Here is a 17,081-nt window from a genome sequence, read left to right as displayed (position 1 = left end):
GGTTTCTGAAGACAAGTAATATGTCTCCTGTTTGGCTTAAACACATGACTGCGAGTTGTAAGAACTGGCACAGGACAGAAGAAGTCCTGATGTGCAGACAATCTTGTTGCCTAAAATTGGCATTATTATTATTATTATTATTATGAATTATTATGTGACATTCTGTAGAGAACAATGGGAGGTAAAGGTAAGCAGGGAATCTTCAGGACTATAAATAAATAATAAATAAATCTGATTATATAAATATAATCAATAATAATTCCTTAGACTTATAGTACTTTTCTGGACACTCCACTCAAAGCTCTTTACAGGTAATGGGGACTCCCCTCCACCAATGTGTAGCCCCCACCAGCCAGAGTGCACCAGTACACTCGCCACACATCAGCTGTAGCGAGGAGGAGAGCAGAGTGCTTAAGCCAATTCATAGATGGGGATTATTAGGAGGACATGACTGGTAAAGGCCAGGACAGAAATTTGACCAGGACACGGGGGTAACACCCCTACTCTTTTCGAGAAACGTCCTAGGATTTTTAATGACCACAGAGAGTCAGAACCTCCTTTTTACATTTTATCCGAGGGCTCTGCAATAAAGTGTTTGAATCACTATACTGGGGCATTAGGACCCTCACAGACCGCAGGGTGAGCACTCCCTACTGGTCCCACTAACACCTCTTCCAGCAGCAACCTTAGCTTTCCCAGGAGGTCTCCCATCCAGGTATTGACCAGGCTCACACCTGCTGAGCTGCGATGGGTTACCATGGTCGAGCTGCAGGGCGATAGAGTTGCGGTTAATAGGGTGATTTGCCAGCTGACGAGGAGCCAACTACATGGGTCCAGGATGGCCGGAGAACAGAACGCCCACTGTAAATCAAGTTGGCCTGTAAATTGAACCCTGGTGGTAGATTATGGCACAGCAGAGCTTGTGGGTAGTGACCTGGGCTGCCTGCAGGACAGTCTTGGCTAGAGGTCTGCAAAGGAGAAAGCCCTGCCTCATTGTCCCAGGACTTTCTGACTGCCCGCGCCAGTGAGCATTATTGTAAAGCAAGGAATCTGCCCAATGTCTGCCAGCATTGTTCAAGTGAAGCTATAATGGAAATGAAACCAGGGTGCCACTCCTCAGCCATGTCATGGCCAGTTACCTGATATGAACCTCCCTCAGCACGTGTGGGATATTCACAGCCAATCCTTGAAGCAGCTTTGATTCTAGTGGCGTGGAGATGTGATGAGATTAAACTTCATCTGAGACTGAGGGAGTTCTGCAGGCCCTTCACTTAGAGCTGCTGAAACCCAGGAGCCTTTTAAACTTTTGAAAGGCCTTAACGGTCTCTCTTTACCTAGGGAAAGATTTTTTTCCCGAGAACACTATAAGGATTCAAGTGATAGTTATTGAACAGTCCTTAATTCAAAAAGGCTGCAACTTTTGTTTACGGAGTTCTTGGAAATCGTGATTCGTGTAAGTCATCTCGGTTCATCTAATTTCAGAACAGGGCTTTTTTTAAGGAATAAATGTCTGGGGGAAATGGCAGAGTGTGGAACTTTAATCTGTCCAAAATGAGGCCATTTTGTAAATGTGCGTTACATCAGCTGGGGAATTCACAGGTATTCCGGGTGTTTTCTTAGCAGAGAGCTGTGTTTAAGACATTATCTAGGACTAAAGACTTGGCGACGATGCTTTTAAATGTCTTGCCCACGTACAATTTTCGAGTAACTGAAAATGGTGAGTGATGAGAAGTTGACAAGCCTATGCTGTATGATCTTAGCTTTTCCTTTTAGTATGCATTTTTTATTGCTGAATTCTCTATATACTGTAGCTTCCCCACATTCTGTTTGGTTTTGTGATCCTTCCACTGTTTGATCCTTTTCACTATCTCTTCGATTCTAAAATACTCACTTATAAAGACTGAAAACAGAATTAAGAGTCATGATCTTACTCAGAATAATGTTGTTAAGTTCTTGGAAACAGACGTCCACACAGTAATTTGCCTGAATTCTCTGGAACACTTACTGATGTCAAGAGCAGACCACCTCAGTCCCACAATGCCTTTCTATTATACTTCCTGTCTCGTTCTCACCCTTATGACCAATTGATAGGAAGGGGAGTCTGTGAGACCAGCCAGCGGTGTGCCAGTTACTGCTGCCATGTTACAGCTCTTGGGTCCTGGGTTCAATTTTGGTCCACTTTTCCTTCTGTTCGGAGTGTGGGCTGTGGGTTTGTTATTGTAGTTATTGCATTATGAAGTCTTATTGTGCAGCTCTATGCTCTTCCGCCCCAGCTGATTTTCATGCTGAAATCTTTATGGGCAATTAGGCCATTTTTCTCACTGTTTGATGAAAACCCTTAAAGAATTGTTTAATTCAGTAAGTGACTTCATCGTGGATATATCTTCTCTTATAATACGCACTATTATAGAATTTCTGAGAAGCATTGTTAGTTACCTCCTTTAGAAGAAATGCCTCATTGTCCAATCTTTACTTTGAGTAACAGAAGCACAGACAGACAGCACTGTGCCTGAATCTCGAAGAATACCTGTGGCTGTCCCATGTCTCCTCTTTCACTGTCCTCCATAGGTTTAGCACGGTTTTTCAACAGTTGTTCCACACCATGCGTCCCGGTACATTTCCACTGAGCTGTCCCAAACGTTCACTCTGGCGGGCCAGGCTTTTGCTGAAGAATAATTCTTGTGAACTACAAATAACAAGGGTGGCAGGATCAACAGCAGATAATCGCAAAGTACACACAGGAACAGGATGTGACACAAGAAAGGAATGAAGAGGCAGGGAAAAGCTGCTGATGGAAGTTTCTCCTTTAATGGAAGTCGGAGTTAATCCATAGGGAAATCGGCAGTGACATGGCTAAAGAGCAAAGAACTTTTGTTGTTAATTACACTTGGTGACACTTTTCTCAACATTTTAGATGGCTGAGTTTTTACTAGAGCGATCTAAGTGAAAGTCTTTCTCAGAGTGAAAGAGCATTGTCCCATTTGAGATTTGAGCCCACAACCTTCTACGTATTAGCCCGGAGCTTAAAGTGTCCTTCTCTGCTGCAGCCTAGTAGTCTGTCTGCCTGTTTGTACTGTAAGTCTTTGCCATTCAGAACCTAGTATTTCTTCATTAGAACTCTAGTTTTACCGAGCTGATGGTACATCCTGACGTGCTCCTTATGTGGGATAAATGCACCATGTGTGTGATGGTGTAAAAGACATGACACAGACCACTGACAGTTTTTTCAAGGTCTTTTATTCAAGTACAAAATGTGCTACAATTTATAAGCTTTTCAAAACTTTAAAGATGATCGTCTTACAAGAGATGACGTAGGCTTGGAAAAACAGATCCGTTTTCTCTTCAGGTTTGGTCAGTTTTGTTCTTGCTTTTAATGGAAAATGGTACGAATTTTGTACTAAACCCAAAAGATTTTTAAATGTAAATAATATGAAGGGCTTTATTCCTGGGAAAAAAACAACAACTCCTTGTACAGTCGTGTGTGTAAGAAGTTGATGCTCTTTTGACATCTCCTAGTGTTTTAGCACAATTAATCCTGATGAACGGTCTTATAATTCATCACAGCTAAATCTGGTTTTTATTCTGGGGAATCTTCTGTGTTTGGAACTTTGTGATTTGAGGACGCTGTGAAGTTATTTAAGTAAGGCTGCATTAGTGCAGCACCCAACCCTTAGCAGAACATGACTGGACATGAAAGAAATGCCTGAATACCTGCCCTGTTGAGAAATGTCATGATTATAATAAACTGTGTTAATTGTTTAAATGCTAACCTTGTGATGTTGTAGCATAGGGTGAACTAATTTATCTCGTTTCAAAAACCAGAGAAAGTCACCGTGTAGTCACATTTGCATTGCAGGTTGCATTTCAAGAAATGTATGTGCCATTTGGAATATGAAGTTTTGTACAACCAGTTTAATTTAACGGACCATTCTTGAATAAGCAGTGTTGAGGTGATTTTGTATTGCATAATCATGTAGTTAATGACTGACGGGGTGGCGCAGTTGTGTGGGGGTTGTTGTTGCTGTCTTACAGCTCTTGGGTTTAGTTCTCGACTGGACTGCCTCCTCCGTAGAATTTGCATGCTCTTGTGTTTGTGTGGGCTTTTGTGGTGTGCACTGGTTTTCTTCCACCTCCCAGAGACATACTGGCTTGGTTAGTCCTAAACTTCCCTGTGTCTGTGCCACCAGCAGTGGACTGGATTCATGTCTTACAGTTGTAGTGCTGTATTGCTCTCTGCACTTCCAGGAAAGGCTTGTGGTTGCTGCGAACTTTGACAGGAATAAACAGCGTCCTGATAATGCATTCCTTCGTCAATGCATTATCATTTCATGGAAATGTGTACCGTTGGAATACCAAGAGGAGACAACATCTGTGTTAATCATGATGCAGTTTTAATTAATAGTGCCTTTTATTGTTACAGTATTCCTTCTCAAACTCTAATCCTGCATTTTCCTGATGTTAACGAACCCTCCACCTGCAAATAAAATAAAATTGCGTGCTCGACCAAGGGGGGGTTCAATATAACCTGGGAGTTTTCAGTGTTTGCAGAGATCGTGTTTTGACCAGAAGTCTGCTCCAGCATGCCGCGTGTTCTGTGATGTCACGTGTCTGTGATCAGGGACAACAGTGAAGGAAGCAGCGTTTGAATTGGTTATTCCTGCATGTTCCTACTCAGCATCTGCAGCTGGGTGTCAGTCTTGGAGCTCACAAGTGGCCTTGCAGATCTCGGATCGAGGTGTTGGCAATGGAAGGTTCTTCTCTCACTCTGAATCGGGGATCTCCAGCCTGGGCCTTGGAAAGCTACAGGGTAGCTCATCCCAACCCACGATGACTTCATGGAACTAATCATTGACCCCCTTGATCTAGATGCAGGTGGCCTGAAAGATCAAAGATCAGGGGTGGAAAGAGTGAGAGATTGCCGCTCTAAGGCGACAGTGTTTAAGACACAGCTGGGGTACTCAGCGATACATGGGCTGTTTACAGAGTTGGATGGAGGAAGACCGAAAAACGTCTGTGGCTGAAAGATGATTTTTTAGATGTTTTATGCTTCACGCACAGCTTTTATTGCTTGCTACCATTTTAGCTCATGTTTACTGGCCCTTGTAAGGATTTTATGTTTGTGCCTGAAAAGCAAAGAAGTATGTCATGAATGTAACAGTAAATATTTTGAACGGACTGTAAACTTGTATCTGAAGGAGGGAGTGACGTTAATGCCGGGTATCAATGAAGAGATGCAGCACACCCAGGCTTGATTGTCACTCTAGGAAACTTGCAAAGGGTTCGGTTGAGATGTCACGAAGGAAACATTTTTTTAACTAAATTTTGAAATGCACTTGTGCTCTATCGTCTAATAAAATATTAACAAGAAATGTCACAAACGAGGAGGGGCAATTTGCTCTGAATTTTAAACCCAGCATATATTGCACATGAAAGTGATGAGCAGTTGAGAAAGTGGAGAGAACAGGTGGATTTGCTGAGCTGTATGTAGGATAAAGCTGAAGTATTTTGAAGAAATCGCTGTTCAAGCCTCTGCCCAGTATGGAGTAGTGATATGAGGTCACACCCCAAGTGCAAACTGTTGTGTCTGTACCTGAATACTCCACTCACCACGACTGTATAAATGGTATTGTTTGCATTTCCTGAGGCTTAAAACTTTCATCCTGTAAACTGAAGGGATAAATTAGTACAGTGATGCTTTAATGGGATCAGGTTTAGCCCTTTTCTCTGGTTTTAAGCTACATGTGATTTAAAGAGCCAATGTCCTGAAATAACATCTAGTTTGTTGTTTCCAAGTAACAAGAATTGCAAGCAAGTAGTGTAGGCTGCAAAGGAACAGGTAAAGATTTAGTCCATGCTGAAAGGAGAAGAAAAGAGAGACAACGTTTTGGCTATGGAACTTTCTTCAGATATGAACTGGATACGTAAACTCTACCATCCCAGCCAGGTGGTGTCCAGTACTCAGCTCATTTATCTGTGCAAAACGTGTGATGCGTTGCAGCTTGGTAAATCATTTCAGATTTATGAAGGACTTTAACACCTGAACTTTGGCAGGTTGATGAAATATACTGCACCCAAACATGTTTAAGGGAAGAACAAATAGTGTCCTAAATTAAGAATTTCTATGTATTTTCGAGGTGCATTAGAAACGCACAAATTAAGAGTGAGTAAATCGAGAAACTGCCTAAACCATGCTACAGCAGAACTGGCCTCTGATCAGGCTTCCCAAATATTCTGAGGAGGAAGTGGAAAAGGGAAGCACACAGACATCAGATCCTGTGTTTGTCTCCTTTGGTAAAACATTGAAGTGTAGCATTGATATACCTTTTTGGGATGTCATTTGAACTCCAACTCTCCTGCTTCTTAAGCATGAAGTTCTAGGTAAGTGGTGATAAAAACTGATGGTTTACCACAGATGGACAGTTTGAGACACTCGATTTGCCAGCAGTGTTGTTCGGATAGAGGACTGCTCTGTGGATAGGTTTTCTGCCTGCCCGTATGGGCTCAGCCCATACCACTTCATTTTTCAATCGCTAAGCCAGTGGCTACGTACAGTACAGGTTGGTGCATCAGTGGTTTAGCAAATCTTCTGAAATCACTGCAGAATCTGTTTCTCTTTATATTCTGGCATCTACTGCCCTGTCACGCTTCTTATGCCTGAAGTTTCTCCAGGTCAGCCTGGTTTAAAAAGTTTTACTTGCTAAAACCTGCGCAATGTTAACCAATGGCTGCAATAAGTGACATTTTCCCATTATTGTGAGGCAAACCACTCCGTTGTCAGCTATTGCTGTTGTCGGCAAGGATTGACTTTTCAAGTCTCTGGAGTTTCTCTGGCTTTAGATTATTTTAGATTAATATGTAGAAAGTTTTCATTTACTATATTTCTAGATTGCTCTTTAGTCCCGGGGAACTGGTGATGAGTTAAGTAAGCCAAGGTGTAGTAATTGCAGTATATTTCCTGGTGTGGAAGAGAGACATTGTATGATGTCCCATTAGGGAAGTAGTCCATGTTCAACAATGCCATACTGCTCCCATGGGCTCTATGTGTTAAACCAGAGGCTTACCTCTGGTGCCAGCCAGCCACCTGCAAGGCAATGTGTGAAGGACGTAAGAGGTTGCAGTCAAGTTAAATGGCAAAGCCGTGCTCACTTTCCGAAGACCATGCCCGTTTCAAAAGCGATTCATTAGCTCCAGGCCATGACATGGCCCAGCTGAATACTCCCCGAGTTAAGGTGAGGATTGTGGTCATTCACGTTGGATTGTCTCCTGTCCACCTTTCACGGCAGAGGAAGATGGTGAAGAGGAAACGGGAAATACCAGCCAGTGTGATAAGTGGTCCCATTGGCAGCAGTTGCAGATGGACGTCTGATAGGACAGGTCCAGAGGGGGGTAGGAAAAATTAAACATGTAAAACAGCCGGGGACAGGTCAGGACAGTACTTCTACAAATGTGAAAAGTTTGCAAGAAGCTACAAAGACAGCGGCTGCACCATCTCGGTGGATTGATTAAGCAGCACTGTGATTGGTTTTAGATACTGAATGTAGGAAAGGTTATGAATCAGACGAGGCCACTCAGTCCATCTAGTCGTTTTGGCAGTTAGTAGGATCTTGCCCACCTGTAGCTTGTTCCAGACTTCCACAACCCTGTTCTCACTTTTAATTGCACTTACTTAACGCATAACGTAGCTTCCACTTGTCTTGTGCTTTGCATTGCACGTTTTATTGTGAAGAAGTCTTCTGCATGACTGTGTCAACGCCTTTGAAGGTTTCTTTCAAGGTTTGAAGGTCTTCTGTATTCAAGACTACAAAGATTAAGTTCCTTCAGCCTTTCAGCGTAGGACGTTGCTTTAAACCCAGTAAAGTATCTGGTTGCTCTTCTCTGGACTGATTCTCTGGACTGATTCCAAAGTAGCAATATCTTCTTAATTTAATTTTTATTTAATTATTTAATTTTATTTAATTTAATTTAATTTTTCAATAATGTGGTGACCAAAATTGAGGCCTTTCTAGTGCCTTTTACAGTTTCAATATCGCATCCCTTGATCTGTATTATTTACTTTTAACTTCCCTTCTCCACATTGACTAGAAGACATAAATCAATGCTAACATAAACAAGTATTTCATAAGCGTCTTCTGTCTTATTGTCAAATCCAGCACTTGCATTAAGCTTCATCGGCCAGATGTCTTGAATTTTATCTAAATCCTTTTGAACTTCCACGGTGTTTGCTAATCCTCTAATTTTGATATCCTCTACATGATATGTGGCGTCAAGGTTAGAGGAGATACATAAAAGTCACGCTATCAGGCACATAATTCTTGCTTTTCCTAGCTACTACTATAGCAGGCATGTCCGGACATCTTCAGTACAACACAAATATGTTTAACCTGTTAGTGTTTATAGATATACTCTGTCTTTTCATCTGTTATTCCTCGATGTACTTCTAAGAATGCAATAATGAGCTCCTGCAGCTGTGGAAGAGACACAAGTGCCTCTCAGTTCCCTCCTGCCAAAATAAATAGGTGTCCCTTGATAAGAAAGCAGTCAGGCAGTTTTAAAATAGCAGATGAAAACCGAGGGATGGTGTATTGCCTCACTAGCAGGGGTATAAAAAATGTAGTCATCTCGTGAGTGTCGCCCTGTGCCTCAGAGGCCACTGTGACGAGGACAGGGGAACTTTGTCTGTGGCTGGGGGAAGTGGTTTGAGCAACCAGCCAGTTTGTTTTGTGTGCGTCGGTGTGTGAGACTGAGGACCAGAGGAACTGCTGATAATGAAACCGGCCCCTGACCAGCTTTTGTGTAAAAGCTTGGAAGCCATTAAGAATTCTATGAATGCTGTCAATACTGCGAAGGGAAATGCATCATTCAATCAGTATAAAGTGGTTTAAGTTACGATTGAATATCCAAAACCATAAAATGCACTCAGTGAAGAGAAAGTCTAATTTAAAAGCAACTTGTTTAATAATAAGTATGCTTCTCTCTCCTTTTCTCTGTTTTCTGAACATATATTTCAAAATATATATAGAATATTTGTACATTTATATATATAAATTTATTTGTAAAATATGTAACTCTTTCTGTTAATGAGCCATTAATGTCTACTGCATCATCAGCAGTGCATACTGTATTACAAAAATACTGAGATGTAGTTTTTTTTTGGTGCTTTGTTTTGGTTGTGTGTTTTCAGTGTGTCTTTTCGGGTCTGTATGTTTGCGCAGCCTTTACATCAGCATGAAACCACATCTCTTTCATTTAGAAAAAAGAGCTTTTTAAAGTGATTTCATTTAAGCATGATAATCCCACAGATAAACCATCAATTTGTCCCGAGCAAGAGCTCATCTAAAACCCACTTTTAAAACCACTTTGTGGCTTCGTTTTCAGAAACTGGCTCGCATTTCTGATCAGCTCGTTAGTATTCTGAACTCCTGGCGGGACGAGGCCGTCTGATTTGCCTTTTTCCTGCCGCGTTTTCACACCGACGGCATAATCAATGCTTTTGTTTTTTCTTTTTAAAGGGTGTTGTGTGATGCTAATTAAAAGGATGGGATTATTGTCGGCAGTTCTCTGGTGGAGATGTACACACGCATGCATAATTGTCTATTAAGCGCGGCTGCCTGCTGCTAAAGCAGACGTGTGATGAACCGGGGTCGCACTCTCTGTCCGCCCTCTGTGGTGCTTCTTCGGCAGCCCCCATCTGAGCTGACGGGCGCAGAGCCCTGCGGCAGCCTCAGAGGGACTGACCGGGAAAGTCACATTTCGTGTTCACCCTTCTAGGTTAATTTGGGGGAATTATTGCGGTCATTAAGCTGACCTATGACTTCAGTAGACTGCTATAACACAGTACTGCTCGTACTGCACAGGATGTAGAGGCAGTGTGTTATGGTCAGTGGTGATACTGTTGGGCCACGCCGTGGCACAGAGGTTGGCGTTGCTGCCGCGCAGTGCTGGGTTGAGTTTTTCTGGGCTGCTGTGTGAGCACTGGATGAATGTTATCTCCGCGTTCGTGAGGTTTTCCTCCATGTGCTCCCGGAAATAGGGAAAACGGGCCCTGGTGCCAGTGTGTGCGTATCCGTTTATGGCTGGGTGTGCCCGGTGATGGATTGGCGCCCCATCCAGGGCGTGCCCTGCTTGGCACACGTCGTTCGCCCAGGATAGGCTGCCCCGGGGCCTTGTGTCGGATACAGCGGGTTGAAGATGGATGGATGTCATGTTGTCATGGGACGAAGCGGTGGCTCTGGGGCTAAGGATCTGTGCCTGTGACTGGGAGGTTGCCGGTTCAAATCCCGCGGCCGGCAGAGGAATCCTACTCTGTTGGGCCCCTGAGCAAGGCCCTTCACCCCAGCTGCTCCAGGGGCGCCGTACAATGGCTGACCCTGCGCTCTGACCCCAAGCTTCTCTCCCTGTCTGTGTGTCTCATGGAGAGCAAGCTGGGGTATGCGAAAAGACAATTCCTAATGCAAGAAATTATATAGGGCTGATAAAGCAACATTATTATTATTATTATCATTATTATTACATTATGTTGCCTGGTGGAGTGAAACCACAGGAGGGCACAGTGACAGCTATTTAACTGAGTTTCAAATGCTGGGGGAAAACCATGGGGAAAGGAGTGAAATTACCCCCGATCGGCTTCCTTTTTATAACCCGTTCTCATGGAAGTTTATCTGTAAGGTGACATACAGAATTTCCAGTGACCACTAATAAAAACAATGGGTGATGCTCTTTTTCCCTCGATCCAGACTTCTCATCCTCCTGTGTTGGGGCCGGTTTTTTTTTTGGTGTCCTGCTTTTTTCTCCATTAGAGTTTCTAAAATGGCGATTATTTTATCTCCTTTGCTAAGAGGTGCACAAGCTACAGGCTTGTAGGTGTCGAGGCGTGGAGGTTCACCTGCAGGAATGAGAGAGTGTACTGTGTGACCGGGAGGTGTTCGGCACAGCTGTACAAAGGCAGGCTGAGACAAGTCCTCCAACTTGTCTTCCTGGAGGCGTGCGAGTTATGAGGTTTTCAAGAGAGAAATGCAGTCTTCATGTGATTAGGCAATTGTCATTCATGCACTGGAATGTTTGTGGAAGCTAGGAAAAAAGATTACATCACTCCGCTTAGCGGGCCTTATCTGCTAAGTGCAGTTTGGGCTATGCTCTCTTTTACCCAGAGTTGAGCTCCATTCTGGCACGTTTTCGTGCCTTTCATTTGTAAAGTTCTATTAACACACCACTCATCTTAGAAACAACCTTCCCCGATCAGTAGAAGTGGAAACGTCGCTGTCAGTAGAACTTCTTCGACAAACCAGTTTGCTTTATAGTATGCAAAGGAACAAGTAATAGGTTTATTCCATGCTGAAAAGAGAAGAAAGAAAACACGAGGTACTGGAGTTACTTTTAGTTACTGGTGTAATCACTGATAATTCAGGATCTGCTTTAGTCAACCAAGACCAAAAGTCACAAACATTCCCTTCTTAAATAATTGGACCAGACACCTGCAAATCACGCTATAGTGTGACATAATGCAAATAGAGTCTTTTGGGACGACGGTGTGATTCCTGTAAGATGGGTAATGTAATATTCAAAATATCCTTTTTGAGTGGATCATCAAAGGGGATAGAGGACAGCTGGGGGTCAAAAGGTCTTCCAGTACTATCTAAAGAACAGGCAGCAGGATTCAATATTAGCTACTGTGTTTAAATTAGTCTGTGAACAAAACATCTAAAAAGATGCTTTTTAGGAATTCCGCTGTCCAGTGACATGTTACAGCTGTAGTATTGGAGTTTTTTCACAGGAGGAAGCCAGAAGTCCCCCAACCCCACGCAGTTGCTATTATTATCATTTTTGTGAAGTCTTCACCACGTGAAGCCTGGTCTTAAGAGATTCCACTGAATCAGCCTGGAAATATCCATCTGTTGTCTCCATACGACTTGAAACTGCTGTGAAACATTTCTTTCAGTTCAGTACAAAATATCAGCACCGTGGCCAACTTTTTTGGTTTTAATTTATTTCTCTGTGCCTAAAGATAAACAAAATATCATTTTAAAAATGTTTCTGAAGGAACATGAAAAATGACATGGAGTTTTGCACAGCTTTGGCAATGCTCTGAGGCTGACCTTGAGGTTGCTTTATCCTCTTCAGGGAATTGAAACGAGCATTAAATGGGAATTTTCCAAACATTTTGTGTGAAGTGCCAAGACTGGTGGCACAGAGGGAGTTCTGTTGAGGTAGCACATGGGGTAAAAAAACGAGGTGGACTGACAGTCAGGTTGAGTCGTCTTGACTTAATTATGCGAAATAAATTAAAATGCTGTGGGTCAGGCCCGGTTAACAGCAGACCTTTTTCTTCAAAGTCACATGAAAGAGGAGGTCACATCAGCAGGGCTTTTATCTCTCTCCCTGGCCCTGAAAGAACACTTCAGCTCACTGGTGGAGTGGTTAATCCTGGCTCTGTCTGCTGCATCAGCCGAGCAAACAGCTGCTGCCCTCAGCTGTTCACACAGCTCGTGTGTGTGTGAGAGAGAGATGGCGACACAGGGGAACAGGCTTTTATATTAGTGCAAAGGATGCAGTGGCCATTTGTTGCTGCAGGTGCACTGTAGGCCAGAAGAAGTTAAAGACAACGAAACGCTGTTGTGTAGGACATTTATACCACCTTGGGATAAAAGATGGCATTGTTTTTATTCCCTCTAAAATGTATTTTTATTGTGGACTTTTATCAGGTTTTCCAAAATGTCTGATAACATCCTGGCTACAAAATGTAGTGAGTCTAAATCCTTCATTTCTGGCCCAGTATATTAAAAATTGGTATAACTACAGTAAGACACATCTTTTTAGATGTGTTAATGTAGTAATCCTATAGCATGGTATTTAAATCTTATTGCAAAAAACAACTTTTTAAATCTTAAATGTGTCTTCACTTTCAGACTGTTTTGCTATATCCATTCCTTTGCATTGTGATAACAGCTCCGTTGTAAGACCTGTTGCCTGTACCTCAGGCTGTTTCCTGTTTTCGTGTACAGATGCGGCACGCTTGAGTGTTGCGCAGGGTTAACAGAGCAGATTCCGCCCCCTGCCTTTTCCTGTGGATGTGCTGTCTTTGCAGTTTTTCTTGTAATTCGAACCAGAAATGTTACTAGAATATGGTTAATTATTTCTACAAGAACGGCTTGTAAAAGCACTGTCTCAAAGCAGGTTTCTGAGACCTCTAGTGGGTAAGGAGGCAGGCTCTGAAACCTGTTGGTGAACTGCAGTCCCTCACTTCACTTCCTCCTGTTCCACGTGAAGGAGTGTCATCAGGAGCTGTGCTGGTCTCGGTTGTCATAACAACCGTATGACAGGTTAGAAAAGGAGAGGAGGTCATTTGGCCCTGTAGGCCCTTTTGGTAGTTAGTTGATCCAAGGATGTCATGCAGCCGATTCAACGGCATGGCTAAAGTAGCTTGTACCACATTCCCACAACCCTTTGGTTAAAGAAGTGCCTGCTGTTCTTGTTTTTTTAATGCACTTTGGTGTAGTTTCCACCCGTGTCCACTGGTGTGTCTTTCGTTATTCATTCTGAAGAAATCTGCTGGGTAGATACTGTCAATGCCTTTGGGGATTGTGATTACTTGTATCAGTTCCCCTCGTCATTTTCTCTTTTCAAGACTGATAGGGTTCAGTTCCTTCAGACTTTCAGTGTAGGACATTCCCTTAAGCCTCAGACGTTGTCTGGTTACTCTGCCTTTCTCTCGACTGGTTTTAGAACACCTACAGTTTATCTTTTCCTATAATGTGGCAACCAAAATTGTCCACAGTTTTCGAACTTTTTTTTCTATGAAAAATTTCTACGCATTTAACTCTATATCCATAAGGGTAAATAACAGCCTGAATGCAGGAGTCCCCAGTTTTGTCTGGGCAGCAGTCTGCTAGGTTTTGTAGCTCTTAATGAATTGCCTACTGAGGCAGAATGGTTAAAGCAGTTCAGTTAAACCCCCAGTCGTAAGGTATTAAGCTGGAGATGGTTTTAAAGAATCCTTAAAAGCCTGATGGATTTTGCTTCTCAAGAGCCAGAATTCGGAACCATTGATCTCAGCGGGAATGATATGAGAAAATCTCTGAACCTGTCTTAGTCTGGCAGTACAGGGCAGTTATTCTGTTTGAGGTGATCTTCTGGATACCTCATCAATCTTATGTCGCTTAACTAAATTAGCTGTGTTTGACACAATTTATCTAAAAAGCTGTCCAGTCTTTAACAGTTACTTTGATGCCAGATGAAGGTTTAACGTGGAGTAAATGGAGGTCCGATGGGATGCATCCCTGAGAACAAGCACATGATGCACAGGATTTGAGCAGCAATGACCAGAAATCTATATATAAAACCCAAAACCATTTGAAATAATTTAGAGAACACACATTTTTTCTTTGAAAATATGCAATAAAATGTTTTATATTAAACATGCACAAATTTTTTGCTTTTCAAAGCGTAAAATGAGAACACAAAGAAGATGACATGTGTTGAACAGAGAATTGTAGTGGCATTGATTTCTGCCTAATTCCCAGATAAATATAATTGATTTAGATTCTGAATGGGTAAGGCAGTGCTGTACACTGCACACCGCTTATTGCCCTAATTAGAAAAATTAGTCATCTTATTTCATGTTCAGTGTTCAATACAATCTAAGAATAAATGATGTAAATATATTGTAAGCTGTTCTGGTAGAGGAAACTGAATCGGGTTGTGAGGACCAGTGCCATTTCTATTCAGGTCAACAGCTATACTAGGCTGTAGAGTCTGTGCACAGCAAAGCCCAAACCTGTGACACTGAATAATAACAAGCTTTGGGCTTTTCATGTATTACAGGGCGGTGCTAGACTTTAAATAGTTAAAGAAGTTCCCAGCATCACTTATTTGGCAATGCTATTAGAAAGCAGCACTAGTGGAATGTTAATGCAGAAGTATTTAGGCATTTCATAAGCATTTTAGTCCAATAGTTAGGTGGCCGTGAGGAGTGGTTTTCCAAGATACCACGTGGGTTCTGTGGGCTGTTTGCTTAACAGTGTTATTCGCTCAGTTGTTTTATAGTCCAAAATAAATTGAAGTGAAAATAATAGTTTTGATTTCTCTTCCCCATACCTTGCCTTCAGTTACTTTTTAATTTATTTTACTGTAGGCACATTTCCACAGAAAAAAATATTATGTTATTAAGTTACGTACTAATTTATTAGTATTATCATTAATAACTTATTCAATTATTATGTCAGCAATCAAAATGTTTCTTTTTAGTTACTTAGAACTGCAGCAGTGTGACACCTACATGTGTAGCATTCAGCACTGAGCACAGGATCTGGGAGTTTTGGAATACAATCATTTCTAGTCTTCATGAGATGAAACCAGAATGTTTCAAACATATTGTGCAAAATGCAGGGGTGGAATGTTGCAACCATATATAATGGAGTGCAAATGTACTCGAAAACCTCAGGGTCTGCCATCACATTTTCATTGTTTTCGCACAGTGCGCTGTTGCATGCAGCCTCACTTTACATTAAAACGAATAAACTCTACTTGGTCTGAAAGTGACTTTAATGCTTCTACTGTATATGGTTTGATCGTCAGAGCTCAGAATGATTTGGGGTTTGTGCCTGTGGGTTTTTCTCACGGCGTGTGGTAGAATTTGATTTAACTGCGCTCTCCTAGTGGGGGTCGTCTATTAATTCACCTTGCTGTTTTCAGCCCTGTGTCTCCAAAGTCTGTTTAAGTAATATTTTAAAATGTACATTATTATTGTTGAGCTGTTTCATAATTTAGTTTATATCACCCCTTTTAGAAATTGTTTTGTTCAACTTTTTTCTTTTTTCTCTGAATTTCTTTTTCTTTTTTAAGATGCAAAGCACCATTAGGTATATATTGTTAGTAAAGTTGGTTTAACTGCATATGTATAATGCCAGAAAACTACAGAATGGCATGGGTACGGTTATATTTTGCCAACCACTGATAAATGAACACAACTACTTGTTGCTGCTTACAGAGATTGTGACTGTTCTGGGAATTAAAAGCCAAAGCTTTCCTTGCCTCAGGCAAAAACGCTCTCTGTGCTGGGGTGCTGCCTTAAATGTTCTTGAAAGAATGTGATACTGACCAGCTCTCTGATTTTCGGACTGCTTTGTTAACTGTTGTCATAGAAACACATGAACTGACCTAGCATTTTGTCTCTCTGTAAATGAGATTTAAATGATTTCTGTGCAGTCAGGGCTGTTAACACATACAGGTTGCCGTTTCGCAGCAAGTGAGTGGTTTTTCACATTTGAGAGGGGAGCTGAGCAATTTCAGTAGGATTTAGCAAGTCTGTTTTGCTTGAGAGAAGTACAGTTTTAAAGATAAGACCTGCACCCTGCACCCAAATTGGTGGTAGTGTAGGCCAAACTGGTTTTGAAATTCCTTCTTTGTAGAGGAGCAAAGCAAGGTTTTTCATTGTTTCTTTAAAAAGAACCTTTAGAACTTGTGTACGTTTTAAAGAGCTTCTGGTTTGTCTGTTATACTGTATTTAAGTTATTTGCTTTTAGCCTGAGATGCCTTTCTAACTTCCTTCCAGGGCCTAATGAATTTTCTATAGAAAACTAAACAATTAACTTCATTATAGAATTCTTGTCTTTCCATTCGAGAGAAAATAAACGTCTGCTTGCTATGTGTGAGAGTTGACTGCGTGTACACCAGAGGGGTGAACTGAAATCAGATTGTCTTTTTTCTTATAGGAAAATCTGAAATATATGAAAATAAGAAAAAAAAAATTTCAATAGGATTCTTTTGGAAGAGATACTTTTCTCCCATCTTCAGTTTTTTGGATATATTTGGCTGATTATATTGTATTGGACATTTCAAGAATTGTATTCCATAACTGAGTCAAATTAAAGGTATTAAGAAAGCACATTCCATGGGGTAAACTCTAGCACTTTTGTCATTTCAAGTGGAAGCAGATGTAGGTAGAGTCATAATGAGATGGTTCTTATAATCCTAACCCTAGACTGGGCTGAAATGCATGCTCATTTAAATACCATTTTAACAGCTTTCTTCAAGTAAATGAAAATTTGCCTGGAGAACATGCATTAATGAAGGAGATACATTTACAA

The 17,081-nt window shown here is 41.6% G+C and overlaps 1 protein-coding gene across 6 annotated transcripts in view; it reads left to right on the top strand.

Annotated features, from left to right (window-relative positions):
• The window catches only part of tbc1d1 (TBC1 (tre-2/USP6, BUB2, cdc16) domain family, member 1), a 92,501-nt gene that overhangs the window by 16,838 nt on the left and 58,582 nt on the right, over positions 1 to 17,081 (top strand). The gene's annotated exons all lie outside the window — the stretch shown is intronic.

This window comes from Atractosteus spatula, chromosome 1 (genome assembly GCF_055471065.1).
Source record: "Atractosteus spatula isolate fAtrSpa1 chromosome 1, fAtrSpa1.hap1, whole genome shotgun sequence".
Taxonomy (NCBI): domain Eukaryota; kingdom Metazoa; phylum Chordata; class Actinopteri; order Semionotiformes; family Lepisosteidae; genus Atractosteus; species Atractosteus spatula.
The sequence above is the reverse complement of the archived record's forward strand: the minus strand, read 5'-3'. Positions and strand labels throughout refer to the sequence as shown.